The sequence below is a fragment of the Adiantum capillus-veneris genome, chromosome 10 (assembly GCF_014529385.1).
Source record: "Adiantum capillus-veneris isolate H3 chromosome 10, ASM1452938v2, whole genome shotgun sequence".
In the NCBI taxonomy this organism is placed as follows: Eukaryota; Viridiplantae; Streptophyta; class Polypodiopsida; order Polypodiales; family Pteridaceae; genus Adiantum; species Adiantum capillus-veneris.
Window position 1 is genome coordinate 69,899,805 of NC_140940.1, and position 15,064 is coordinate 69,914,868.

Sequence of the window (15,064 nt, forward strand, 5' to 3'; positions counted from 1 at the left end):
GCCCCTTTCAGAGGGCCGTCTAGAGGCATGATGCCCTGTTGGCATTTGGCATTGATCTTGCTGTAGACTCTATAGCTACTATAAAGGGTATTCCTTTGTCTTGCAGGAGAAGATTTACCTGATGAGATTGGCACCAACTGCCCCATCTCTTTCTAGTGGCGTATGGTGCTGTAGTGTTGGGCTTATTTTTGTCTATGTGGGCTTGATGGAAGCCTGTGGCTTCTTGTAGAAACCTAATTGCTCACTTAGGTTGATTTGGGGAGTTGGTTGGTCTTTGATAGGGAGGTGCATCATGGTAGGACCCGCCTTGTTTGGTGGTATTGGAGATCTCTTCCAAAAGAACCTAGTTGCCAATGACGGTGCAACATCTTGCAATGGTGGATGGTAGAATTTCAATGAAGGTGATGGAGGTGGAAGACTCCCCCCTTACATGCGACATTAGTCTAGTATGTATTGGGATGCCTTTCATACTATGTAGCTGGGTTTGTGCTTATAGTATTGGTTTTGGTTCATCTAGATGAAATTATCATCTGGGGGTGGTGTTCTTGTTGATTTCCATGGCAGCCTCAGGATGCGATTTATCTTATCTAGTTGGACTTAGTTGTATGGGTAAGGGCTCCCTATAAAGCCCGAGTTCTTGTGGTGTCATCTGACTCTTGAGAGCTCCTTGTAATTCTCTTTGAGCACATGGCTTATTGTGATTATGGGTATTCGTATAATTGTTTATTGTCTAATTTAATTTCACTCACTCAAATGAGTGGGTAGTGCAAAACAAAAAAGTCAACCTTTGATGTCCTCCTAGATACACCTCTCTCTCTCTCTCTCTCTCTCTCTCTCTCTCTCTCTCTCTCTCTCTCTCTCTCTCGCAATACCATCCTATATGAGGGTGGAAGATATATTTAAAAAGAGAGATACATGAAAATCACCCTCAAAAATAGGGATTTCACTAATGTGAGCACAACCACGTAATTACGTCAATAACATGAGTGATCACACATGAATAAGATGTGATCACATTAGTTACTAATTTGACTCTCATGGTAACCTGTAGAAACCACCAGAGCCGGTAACCCCGTCGGGTGTTCCTTTGGCCCCATTGGGCTTTTTTATATTCACGATGGGCCCCTCAAGAAAATAAAAAAGCTCCATCGGCTCATCTGTATATAGTAAAACCTCTACTATTTTTGACAGTTTGATTATGCCAATCCCTAGGGAGAGTGTATCCTAAGGCCAAGTACAATATTTCTCTTTGTGAATTGACCTAAGGTTATTGAGTCACAGGTCCTGTTCCTAAGCTGAGCATGATTCTTAATACGGTAACCACTTCTAAAAAAATTTAAATCCTTGATCGAAGATAAAGCTACGATGCCAAACAAATAGAATCTTTGAATAGTCATGCTCATTGCGATGAAGCCACTGGTCCATGAAAGGATTGAAGTTGGGTTTATAACATGATCATATTTACATAATGCGTTGGTAGTCAAGGGTTGGATGCCCTACACTAGTGTACTAGATATATAAGGCTACTAAAAGCAAAGGTTGGTGGTACAAAAAAGGGCCAAATTTTTAGCCACCTATTTGGTACTTTGGAGGCAAATGGTGTTTGTATTTCTATTTTTTAAGATATAATGGTATTTCAATAGGAATGCTTTGTATAGTTTCATAATGGGCCACCCCGTGTGAGAGTAGTGGTGTCAAGAGTGGATTTAGTAGTTCCAGAGTTTTCACCCTGCATTTGAACTGGAGCTGCATAGCGTGCTCTCTTACTTGTCACCTTGCGCAATCCTGAGCTCTCTCTCTCTCCTCAAAATCTCATGCGTTTGCAACAACTCTACTCTCTCACATCACTTCATTAACCATGAGAACCTCAAAGGCCAAGGGAGCTGCTTCCAGCAGAGTGTCACCTTCAACATGCAAACTAAAATGGAAGGCCAAGGAGATAATTTCCTTTGAGAAGCAATAAAAAACCACCCCATCCTCCCAAGAAACAGATCCTGAGCACAAAACTAGTTCCAACATAAGGGCTGGTGCAAAACAGTGCAAGGCTGCTGATATCGACTCCGAATGGACCTCACTCATCTTTGATGAAGATGAATCAAAATATGCCAACAAGTGAAGATGTGGTACGTTATTCATTGGCATCAATTGTGTTAATTAAATGTTGAATGTTCACTCCCTGTGCTTGATGTGAAATTTGAAGCTAGGTATACAACACCAAATGCGGTACTCCATTACATCACATCACATTTTATCTATATCTCATTGATTTTCTATGATGTTTTTCACAGTTTAGGTAAGAATAAAATGTAGGAGTAACCTCAACAAAACCAGTTTTTTTACACAACAAAAGACTTGCATGACACTACAAGAGGTACTTCACATTAGCGACGCTCGCAGTGCGACGCTTAAAAGTGAAAATTCATAGCGTCGCTAGTTTATTTGTAACATAGCGACGCCGACAGGGGTAAAAAATAAATCGAGAGCGCCTGAAAACTCAGATCTCAGATCTGAGTTTTCGACGCTCAAGCAAGCAAAGAGGTAACCCGCGCTCTCCCTCTCTCTCTTTCTTCTACACACACACACACACACACACACACACATACACGAGGAGAGGAAAGAGAGCCAGGTATGCTCCTTCCCTCTCCTCTCTCTCATGTTCCCTTCCCCTCTTTCTCTCTCTCTCCCTCTCTCTCTCTCTCACACACACACACACACATTGTGCTTTTGAGAGAGAGAGAGAGAGAGAGAGAGAGAGAGATAGAGAGAGAGAGAGAGAGAGAGAGGAGAAAACAAAGAGAAAGAGAGAGAGAGAGAGAATAAAAAACCAAAGAGAGAGAGAGAGGGGGGGGGAAGACAAAAGAAAGAGGTAAGGGGAGAAAACAAAGAGAGAAAGAGATTATGTTAAAATTTAAATTAGATTACGTTAGATTACATTTAGATTTATGTTTATGTTGAGTTTAAGATTAGGTTAAATTTAGATTTACGTTAGATTAGAATAGATTTAGGTTTATTTTGAGTTAGATTTGGGTTTATTTCCGTTAGATTTTCATTTATGTTAGATTAGATTAGATTTAGGTTTCTTTTGAGTTTAAGATTAAATTAGATCTAAATTTATGTTCTATGGACTGGATTTTTTTAGATTTAGGTTAGATTTTAGTGCATGTCAATGAAGGTGCGCTTTGCCCAAAGAGCAAACACTAGTTACACAACAATATGTATATTCCCATCAGAATCTGACACCTATTAACTCACACACTAACCATATTCAATTAGCCGCAAATCAACCCATGTTCAATTAGGTTAGATTTTGGATTGAGTTTTTATATATTAGAGTCTACCTTTGAGATTACGGTAAAAAAATTAGAGTTAGATGAACGATGATCCCTCTCTTCCTCTCTACGGATGAGACCTTAAGCTGGAAAGATTTCAACGGCATGATACTCAGATTGGAGGCCAACATGTAATGTGCTAAGTAATCCCTCGAACAAAGATCAACTGTGAAAAGATGTTAAGATGCTGTGAAATGCTACAGCTAGAGAAGAGGCAAAGGGCTTTTGTCCACTACATACACTATCATGTAGACATGGGTCTATAGATTTCTTGTACCCACAAATATAGACATTGACCATGAATGTAATAGACCTCTTCTCCAAACATGCAAAACCCCTCCATTAAAATGTACACATTAAAATATTGAACCCTCTTTTTTTTTATGAATTAACAGATGTTAAAGATCTTAAACAACAAGTCCTGTTGAACTCATGTGGTATATTACCATGATTGTATAGTGGATCCCTTGAGGCTCTGTTGTATTTTGACTACTAAAGTAAAGATTGGCTTAATGCTGGTGGTTAGAGAAATAGTTGGGATTAAGGATATCATGCAATGCACACTATACCTCATGCTGCATGGTCATGCGTGAACTAGTACTAATTGTGACTTACCTCTAACATCATGAGCTTCCGTGAGGGAGGCACCCCATACCTAGCTAGGTACGATCGTGGGCAAGGGATCATCGGGCTAGGTACAATTGGGGGCAGGGGACCCCTGCCCCCAATCGTACCTAGCTAGGTATGGAGTGCCTCTCAAGCAAAAGCTCATGATGTTAAGCATTGTATGAAAAACACTTGTTCATATGAAAAACACTGAAAAAGACTCCGTTTTCCTACATGAGAAAATTTACTGCACTCACAGCTTCGACAGTCTATGCGGACCAACAATTCCACTTGCATGTTCGACTGCTGCTGCCATATAATAAGCCGTCATGATCAACCAATGGAAGAGCAAATTGCGCCTACACACAAATTAGTGATGCAAGATGATGATTCCAAGGGTCACACACACACACACACACACACACTAAACAGCCCGTCAAATCTAGAGTAAGAATTAAGTGCTTTGAGCAAGCATCAGCTACATTGCAATTAAGAATGGCGTATCTGCATGCTACAGACAAAGATCTACTATGAAAAAGATGTTAAGATGTTGTGAAATGCTACAACTAGAGAAGGGGCAATGGGGTTTTGTCCACTATATGCACTATCATGTAGATGTGGGTGTGTAGATTTCTTGTACCCACAAATATAGGCATTGACCAATAAAGACGAGATTATAACCCGGTGGTTCTGATCTCCGTGCACCTCTAGACCGAGGTGTGAGGGGATTGGACATGCACTATCATGTAGATGTGGGTGTGTAGATTTCTTGTACCCACAAATATAGGCATTGACCCACAAATATAGGCATTGACCAATAAAGACGAGATTATAACCCGCTGGTTCTGATCTCCGTGCACCTGTAGACCGAGGTGTGTGGGGATTGGACATGACGAAAGAATCTGAGGTAGTTTATAGTGTGAACAGAGAGAAAGAGAGAGAGAGAGAGAGAGAGAGAGAGAGAGAGAGAGAGAGAGAGAGAGAGAGAGAGAGAGAGAGAGAGAGAGAGAGAGAGAGAGAGAGAGAGAGAGAGAGAGATAAAAGACGGAGGATGCCAATAGAAGATTAAATTTATGTCAAGGTTATAAGGATTTCACCCTCATTATGAGTAGTGACGAGGATGTGGGGCCGTCCAACCGAAACACCTATCTTTCAACGAGGATCTTATGTCCTTGTAATCAATGCAAGCATGCTGTGCGACGGACAAGACGAGTTTCTTTGCAGCACGTTCGCGAGTTTGGCGAGTTTGATCCATCTATTATATATCAATTTGTTGCCAATTCTAACTCGTCGAAATCTGATGCTGGCTAGCAGGTAGCAATCTTGCAACCCAATAGACGTGTTCGCATGCGCTTTGGTCAAGCAGCATATGTGAGGCCACAAGATGTACCCTCTGACAGCTCGGGGGATGATCGTGCAGACCACATTCCCAACTAGGCAATTTTTGAGCCCGAGACTGATGAAATGATCGAGACGATCATGGATTCAAAAAGGCTTATCTATGATGATATGAAAAGTGAAGCCGATACTCCATTGTATGATGGAGCACGTGTGTTTAGATTGAAGGTGCTCCTGGTTCTTCTCAACGTACAGACAAAGTTTGGATGGAGTGACACTAGCGTCACAACGCTTTTCAGGTGATCTATTATGATGTGTTTACTTTAATAAAAAACTCTAGATGTATAATGATCGGATAGATTTTTACACAATTGTACAACATTTTTTTCGCTGTGTAGATTGCTCAAAGAGCACATACTGCCAGCTGATAATGTGATGCCATATTCCAGAGAGGAAGCAAGAAAGATCTTGTGAAACTTGGGGATGGAGTACAATTCGATCCACGCTTGTCCTAACGACTGCATTCTTTTCAGAGGGGAATACATAGACATGGAGAAGTGTCCGAAATGTGATTCCGAGAGATATCGAGTAGATCTCCATGGAACAAAAATTCCACAAAAGGTTTTGCAACATTTTCCTCTGCTTCCTCACATCAAGCATTTCTTAGAATGTAAGTCCATGGCCACCATAGCATCATGGCATGAGGAGAATAAATCTTTGGATGGTGTGCTACGGATTCCTGCAGATTGCGCAGCCTGGAAACATATAGATGAAACATGGCCAGATTTTTCCAAGGAAGCTTGAAATTTGCACCTAGGCCTAGCTATGGATGGCATAAATCCATTTGTTCAAAGAATAACATCTTACAGTGTATGGCCTGTCGACGAAATGCTTTGATCATAGGAATTCTAATGTGGACCATGCATGACTATCCCGGACTAACAGAATGCTCAAGTGACTTACACGTAAATTCAAACATTGTAAATATTGGTTTTTCTCAAGCTTATCTATTATCATGTGTATACATGCAGGGCTTCAAACAAGTGGATACAGAGCATGTGTCACATGAGGACCTAGACTGAATGCACGTCGATCGTCCTCATTGGAGAAGAAAATTTACGAAGGTCATCAAGCGTATCTTCCAGAGAATCATGTGTTATGCAACGGCTTTTTGGGAAGAGTGCCACTGAGGATGTATACACAAGAATGGTTAGAGCAGAAGGAGATGTGTGATGACGGTTTGTCCCCAAGGATGAAGAGACTCTCTCTATGGTACGAGCTACCATATTGACCCCGACTCATGATCAATCACTTGCTCGATCCAATGCACATATTCAAGAATGTGGGTAATCTGCTATGGGACCATCTGACCGGAAAGAAAGATACTTTGGGAGCCAGGGTTGACCTTAGAAATGTGGATCATATGGAGCAAAATTGGCCGTAGACAGCATCCGATGGATCAATAAAACTCCCTAAAGCGCCATGGATCTTCACAAGAGCCCAAGAACGCAAAGAAAAAGAGACCACTCGATCTGTGCGGACCCCAGTGGCGTAATGCACTTGCTCCGAACATGTTTTTTTAAAGAAGGAAAGCATGGCAGAAGGTTGGCTGGTATCAGAGTCCCTAGTGTACATTGGAGAGTGGCTAGATGGATTTGATAAAGCCCAGGACACGCTATGGCGAACCATAGATGATGAGCACATATTTGGGATTGTCATCTGCAATCTCGGTGTTGAGAAGAAGATGATGGAAGATGTAGAGGCTAAAATCAACCGATTCTGCATGCTTCACAATCCAATGATGCAAAAGTGAATTTCACAATATGAGGATGCAAAGAAAGAGCGACAAAGTTCACTAATCGAGTGGATACGTGGAGGACCACCACCGATGCACTATCCAACGGGTTTTGGAGAGTCTACCAACATTCATGAGATTAATATGGTTGCACAATCAATCGAAAAGCACACAACAGTGTGGTAAAGAAGTGACTGAGGAGGAGTGGGAGTACTCTCGGGGTTGCACGACCAAGGTATTGTTGCAACGTACAACTAGTGACTTTCTAGATGTTTGAAAGGCCACTCATAATCTTTGTTGGTTGTAGTATAAGTCATACATAGCAGCATGGTGTAAAGGTTGACATTTTAGGGTGGAACGGATCGATAAAAAGCGTTTTACTGAAGATTGTGGAATCATGGCAAAATTGGAACAGTCTACTTGACGACGTTCCTCTGATGCAGATCCTGTGGTGGTGAAACTCACTTACTTCGGTACGCTACAAGAGATTTTGAGGATCAAATATAGAGGATTTTTTGTCGACTTGCTCGACGTGCAATGGTTCAAGATAATCATGGAGGGTCGCAACTCTACTGTGCGTAGAGAAGAGTCTGGTTTTCTTCAGGTGGATTCAACTAAGAAATGGACTGAGCTAAGAGACACTTTCGTACTACCTGAGCGTTGGGAACAAGTAAGTATGTAAATAGTTAACATCCAATTTTAGAAGTTATGTGCTTGGAAGCTCTCATGTAAGCTATGTGGCTCTGGCAGGTGTTATTTCATCCTACAAAGTCTGCATCAAACTGGTGGTACGTCATAGAGGTAGCCCCTTGTAGTGCACGAATGTATGAAAGCTACCATGTGCCAATCACAGCGGAATCAACGGAGGAGATCGGAGAAGATGCTCAGTCAGAAGTCGCTGAGGTGGTGCCAGACGAGCATCAAGCTGCTACTCTCTATGGGGTGCATGTAGAGGATTTACAAAATGAAACGGAGGACAACAGTTTAAACGGAGAGCTCTATATAGATATAGGAAGTTATGTTGAGCTTTGTGAGGATGAGAGAGAGACTTCTTAAAGCCATTAATATTGTTTTTGAGCAATTTTGCTCCGTTTTATAATATATATTGTATTCACGTGGCTTTTTGTCCATTTCTGTCTATATGCATCATTGCATCATTGTATTTATTGGTCTTTACATCCACTCTAGGTACGTATACTCTAGGTATGTTCTCACAAGCAGGGACGACAAGCATTGTGCTCCGAGTGCGATGGAGACTGAAGCTGCAATCGCGAAGGTCTGCTCAATATAGATGCTACTCGTCCCACCTCTAGATCTAGTTGAGTGGGTGAAAGAGACACTAAGAAGCACTACTACTACTTCTCAGCGTCTCTTTCATCCGATCAATTGGATTTAGTGGTGGGGCAAGCAACCTCTATGAGCAGACCTTTGCGATGCAGATTGAGTCTCCATCGCACTCGGAGCGCAGTGCTTTTACACATTCACAGAAATTCAACGAAATCTCTCTACACAGGAATCCCTCCCCCTTTATGAGTTCTCTCTCTCTTTCTCTCTCTCTCTCTCTCTCTCTCTCTCTCTCTATTTGTCCATGTTTTCTTCTTCATTCAATATTAAAATTAGATGTTCGTGTGCTTAATGCAGGTATGGATCATGATGAGTTTCTTTCTTCTTTGTCACCCCAACAGAGACAGTGGTACGTGGAGCGTCATTGCTCTGGAGCACCATCATTTTTTCCTACTTCTCTAGCGTCGCCCTCTGTTTCAGAGCATTCAACGCACTCCGAAGCTTCAGTGTCAAGGAGACGATCTTCACACTTGTCTAGGCACCGGTGCTCTAGTGGTTGCGGCAGTGGTTGTTGTGGGGATGCCACATCCGATGCCTTGACACCGCCTCGTGTTCGACGAGGCTCTTTACCCTTTCCTTCTTTGCCCACCCCCACACCAGCCACGGCATCGCCATGTACACCAGGTTTTGCACGGCTGACGATCGTTCCTAGTAGCTACAAACCACTAGCTACTCCTCTAGGAGTCACTCCAGTCGACACTTTTCGCTTTGTGGCCTATACTCTAGTGGAGACACCTGACGTCCGTACCCCCATCGACACGCCGCTAGAGACCCCTACTGGGACACCCAGGTTCATGCGTCATCGGCGAGAGGGCTTGCCTTACTCCATCGACTTCAGCAGCGGCATCATCTTGGATGATGAAGGCAAGAAGGTGATCTCGCGCATGCACGGTCTTTGCTCTCAGTTGTTTAGACACTACATACTAAACACCTGGAGTGAAGTACCAAGTGATTTAAAAGATAGAGTCATCAGCATGCTGCATGATGAGTTTCCCGTTTCAACACGGGATGACCGCTTCAATGAAGACTTGATGAAGGTTCGAATGCGTGAATAGTGCAAGCACAAGTGTTCCGCAGTGCAAAAAGCAATTAAGCATGGGGGGAATAGACCAGATTGGCTAGCCAAAGAAGATTGGAAGAATGGGAAGAAAACAGTTCGCGAGAATCCCGACAAGTGGAAGCAACAAAAAGAGGCAATAAAGCGTGAGTAGAGGAAGGGAGCTCGCACCACTTGGGGAGCGGCGGGTGGAAATCATTTGAGGCCATTTTTGTAAGTGTTTTCGCATTGCTCTTTAGGTTTGATACTTTAGGGTTTAAGGGTATTTAAATTCTAACATAATGGATTCTTTGTATGTTTTGACAGTGATCGATGACAGGACATGACCCCACATCGTACGAGCACGAGTACGCAAGCAGGAAGGGCTTAAACGCCCTAATGGACATTCTGAGTTCTCGCGGTGGCATGGTTAGTATTCGGGTTTACTCTTTTCTATTTGTTGTATTGTTTTATAAACGTTGCTATATGTCTATACTTACAGAAAGCTGTCTTATTGTTTTCTTTTGTAGAATTCGACAGATACGCCGCTTGGATGCGATGAGACGTCTGATTAGACGACGTCAATCTAGCCGTAGCTAGATAGCATTAGTTTCCTTTTGTCATATCATATGTATCATGAGAAGATGTTTATACTTCTTTTTGTAACTAATGGAAAACCATGTATATTTTTTTAATAATGACAATGGTGTTGTAACTATTACATTTGCAAAATTTAACAATCAAGTGATTTTGCCTATGATGTGTACAATTGTCATTGATTTACTTTCATCAATTTGCTTTTGCCAGTTTTGTATCTTTATTCTACAAACAATACTATGGATGATGGAGGTAATGGTTATATTCTCTTGTGGGTGACTACTTTGGATCTATATCTAAGCTTGCACTTTCTTTCAAAGGTGAATGTGGGCTTATCTTGGATTCATTTAGGTTTACTGAATTATTGAAACATTCAATCTGGTTGATGGATGAATGCCCTGCCACCAATTTTTTTTCTCTCGGACGTCTCTATGAGCGTTGCTATATAAGGCTCTGCAGCGTCGCTATAAACGTCGCTATAGGTGGCATGTAAACGTTGCTATGATTGTTGGTATAGGCGTCGCTATATAGCGATGGCTATAACGACACATATAGGGATGCTTATAGAGACGTTCCCGTATCGACGTTGTTAGCGACGGTCTTAACGATGCCGGGGAGTATAAAAACCCAATGTATTTTCGTCGCTAACAACGTCACAAGTGCACACAACCTCTTGTAGTGTGAGGAATACGACCTCAATCTAGAAGGCAAACTCCCTAAGGACCTAGCTGATGAAGACTCGCCTGTAATGGAAATGGCCTATGAACTTTGAGAGTAGTGGAATTAGGAAATTAGATGAAGCACTTTTGAGAGATTACTTTGTAAGCATAGCGGGTGAACTTAATTGATGGTAGAAACATAAACATGGTACTTAGTTAACTTGGCATGAACAATACTTTTTCAAGAGAAAGAGGGAGTTTAGAGAACATGACAATAGTTGAGGACCGGATTCATATGGAGCCGGTCCCCCCTCCAATAGCCATTTGTATTATAGTTTCTCCCATCTAGAGAGACTTGGTACAATACAATCTTTGTGTTCCTTGTGACATACGTAATGCAATGAAGATGGAAAGCTTCATGCATCACAAGCATAACATAAACTTGAAGAAAAAATTAACTATCCCAAGCCTCAGTCCCAAGGCCTCAAACACCTTCAAAGGTGGAGAGAGCTAGCGGGGAATGAGGGTAGGGAAGAGGAAGAAGAAACATTCCATAGGAGAAAGAAATGGTTCCTCACTTATCATTACTCTTCTTGCTAGCATACATAATACCATAGTAATGAAGATGGAGAAGATGACAAGCTTAAGCATTGAAGCATGACTCTTGGTTGGATTTGCATTTCATAGCCAAGAGTGTTGGTGTAGGCTTTCACTCTCACAAGCTTGGAGAAGGAGGTAGTGTTCCTCAACTTTCACCAAGTGAGAATGCCCTTCCAAAATGAGTGTGTGTGTGTAATATATCCCCCTAGCACCCCCCTTCCTTGCTTTGGGAAAAATTTCTACATGCTGCAAACTCATTGGACCCCTCTCCCCCAGATAAATTGAAAATATCTAGATATTTGTTGGATGTAAGTAGATGCTCATTGCACCCCTCTTTAGCCCAACCAATAGCATTCAAGCACACCATGTGGTTAAGCTTAGTGTAAGTCTGACATGTGTCCCATGTGCTCTTTTTAGAATTCCCCTAATTTTGAGATTTTTATGCATAGAAAGTTTCTCAAGCAACTTCCTCATTGTGTAGGTTCTCGTTTTGACTCAAGCATCTTACCCCCCATGCATAGGAAGCTTCTCAAGCAAATTTCTCATTAAATGTGACAAGTAACTCAAGTACCTTAGTCATCAAGCATGACAAGCACCTTAGGTGGAGTTCCCACCTCAAGCACAGCCCTAGCTTGCTTAAGTTTAGGGCGGTTTTCCACCTCAAGCACAACCCTAGCTTGCTTAAGGTTCCCACCTCAAGCACAACCCTAGGTTGTTTAAGTTTAGGTCGGGTTCCCACCTCAAGCTCAGCCCTAGCTTGCTTAAGGTCAAAGGACTTTTAACACTAACCATTGGAGGTCTTTAATGAAGCTAACCCTAAGGTATTTTAAGCTTCATTAGTTGACCTTGCTCTTGGACATACCATCGCTCATTTGGGCCCCTTTACCATTGGCCCTGTGTTGAGATAGATCCGTAAGCACATGTCTATATTCTAACCCTTGTTCTCGTTTATTATCCCATATTAAATGACCAATTTAATATGAGAAAATCATTTGGGTTGGTTACATATTATATATTTAATGATATTATCTCTCTCGTGAAATCATAGTCGTCCTCAACTATGAGGTAAAAGAGATAAATTCATAGTCATTAATCAATTTGTCTTAGCGGGTAGAGGATCCCTTTTTACCCTACGCCATCATTCCAAGATGGATGAATAATCCATTTGGTGCTTGGGAGACATAGCTGCCCCAAACATGTGTGCTCTTTAGTCCATTTCATCTTCCCAAGTAGAGTGACAAATTCTACATGGTGTTTGAGAGCCGTCGTTATCCCAAACATGATTCTTAGTATGCATACTACTTAAATTTGTGCAAAATAAAGAGAGAATTAGTCTTATAAGACAAAAACATTTTTCATTCAAAATGCATTTTCATATGCTTACTCTAGTGCAGCATTGTAAGCATTCACAAGGTTCATATTATCCTTAAGCTAGGTTCCTTGCATCCATTTAGCATCTTCAAAAGGATAATTCTTGAACTTAATAAGATATCGTCAGATAATCTTACCGTTTCTTAATACCTTGTCTTCATGTCATAGGATGGACTTAGATTGAAGTACTTCTTCTTTCTCTTCGTTTTTTAAAGGGTCTGCAACTATTACTTCTTTTGATGGCGCTCCTTTGTAAGTCTTATGTAGGTTCTCATGGAAAACATTGTGCATGAGCCAATGGTTGGGCAACTTCAATTGGTAAGCCATCTCTTTGACCGGCTTAAGAATTTTAAGGACCATAGTATCTTTTTGCTGGTTTAGCATCATACTCTTGGTGGTCATAGGACTCTTGCCCGTAGTATGCCTCATATAAGCCTTGAGAAACTTTAGCAAGTCCCAATCATTTTCCTTAAAGACTAAGGCTCTTTTGTGCTTAGTAGCAGCAACCCTTTTTGCCTTTCCTGTGAGATGGATATAACCCCTTTAATCGTTCGAAAATATTCTTGTAGGTCTCAGCTATATTTATCAGCAGCGAAGATCTTCCCATGTACTTGAAGTAGCAAGGGACTTTTGGATCTTCCCTCTTTAACCTCGAAAGAAGCTTTCCCCATAGAAGTATGTACAATGTCATTATACGCATACTCTATAAGAGGTAGGTACTTCTATCATCGCGAACATTGATCTACTTCCATGACATAGGCTTTTAGTAGATTCAAGAATCATTAGATTATTTATTTCACTTTGGTCATCCGTTTGTGGATGATAGGCCGAAAGATAAATTTAATCTACTTCTTAGATTCCAAAAGAGACCCTTCTAGAAATTACTGGTCATTCTAGGATCTTTGTCTGACACTATGGATGTTGGAAATCCATGATGCTTGAAAATTTGAAATCTGAAGAGGGTTGCCATTGATGTGCCTTAATAGTCTTTTTGACAAGCATAGAGTGTGTTTTCTTGTTAAGCCTGTCAACTGAAACAATCCAAGTTGCTTCCCTCGATCATACCACCCATTTTGAAACATACTCTTGTAGGTTTACTTTTCATGGTAGACCAACAAAAATACATTTCTACTCCTCGAAGATTAGACTATGGAATCCCTCTTTTCCCCGCATAAGGAGAAGTATGGGATTCATATATGACTTTCGTATTGTATGGGTGATTAACACATAGCCTATTGCCATTTGGAAGGTAACCATCCTTCAAAGTGAATGGCTCCTTTTTCTTTCCTATTGCAAAGGATGTAATTACTACTTAAAGTCTTGGTTAGTAGCATACTCAATCATAAAAGATAGATCATTGTGAGTTGCTATAGACACCACATTTACCCTTGGTCGTTGTGAAAGTGCATCGACCACTTGATTGTGCTTGCCAACAATGTGAGAAATATGAAATTTAAATTACAAAAGAAAATTTTTCCACCTCATTTGTTTGTCAGAGAGCTTTTGCATCATGAAGTTCTTGAGGCTTTGTGATCCATTTGTAGGATGAATGGAGTCCCCAAGAGACAGTGTTTCCACATGTTTAGGGCATATAGAATAGCTAGTAGCTCTTTTTCATATTTGCCTAATACTCACTTATCGAAGTTGAGTCTTTGACGCTCATATGCTATGGGATGCCCTTCTTGAAGCAAAATAGCTCCAAGGAAATTACCACAAGAATCACATTGGATCTCAAATGGCTTTGAGAGATTTAATAGTGTGAGCACATATTGAGAGATAAGATTCTCCTTAAGCTTCTCAAAAGCTTCTTGCACTTTTGCAGTCCATGAATACTTAACGTTTCTTTTTGTTAAGTCATGTAATGGGCCTACTATTAGCGATAATTTTTCTATGGAGCATCTACAGTATGCACACATACCTATGAATCTTTGTACCTCATGTAGATTCCTTGGATTAGGCCATCCTTATATTATCTCTCACTTTGTTGGATCCATACGGGTGCCATCATTAGAGATAATGTGACCTAAATATTGAATCTCTTATAGAAAAAAATTCACTTTTCTTTCGATTAATGAAAATCTTATTCTCTCTCACAACTTGGAAGGTTACCTGGAGGTGTCCCTTGTACTCTTCAAGAGAATTTGGATGGCGTGAAGATTTTTGTCCATCATGAGTTTGAATGTGTCTGAAGCATTTGTCAGGCCAAAACTTGTAAATTATCAAATAGATCTTCTACTTGTGTCATGGGAAATCTATTTTTGATAGTGATCTTATTTAGTGCTCTATAGTAGACACACATGTGATATGTGCCGTCTTTCTTTTGCACCAAAAGCAATGGTGAACAAAATGGAGAGGAGCTAGACCTCACCATTTTTTATTTTTTTTTTTC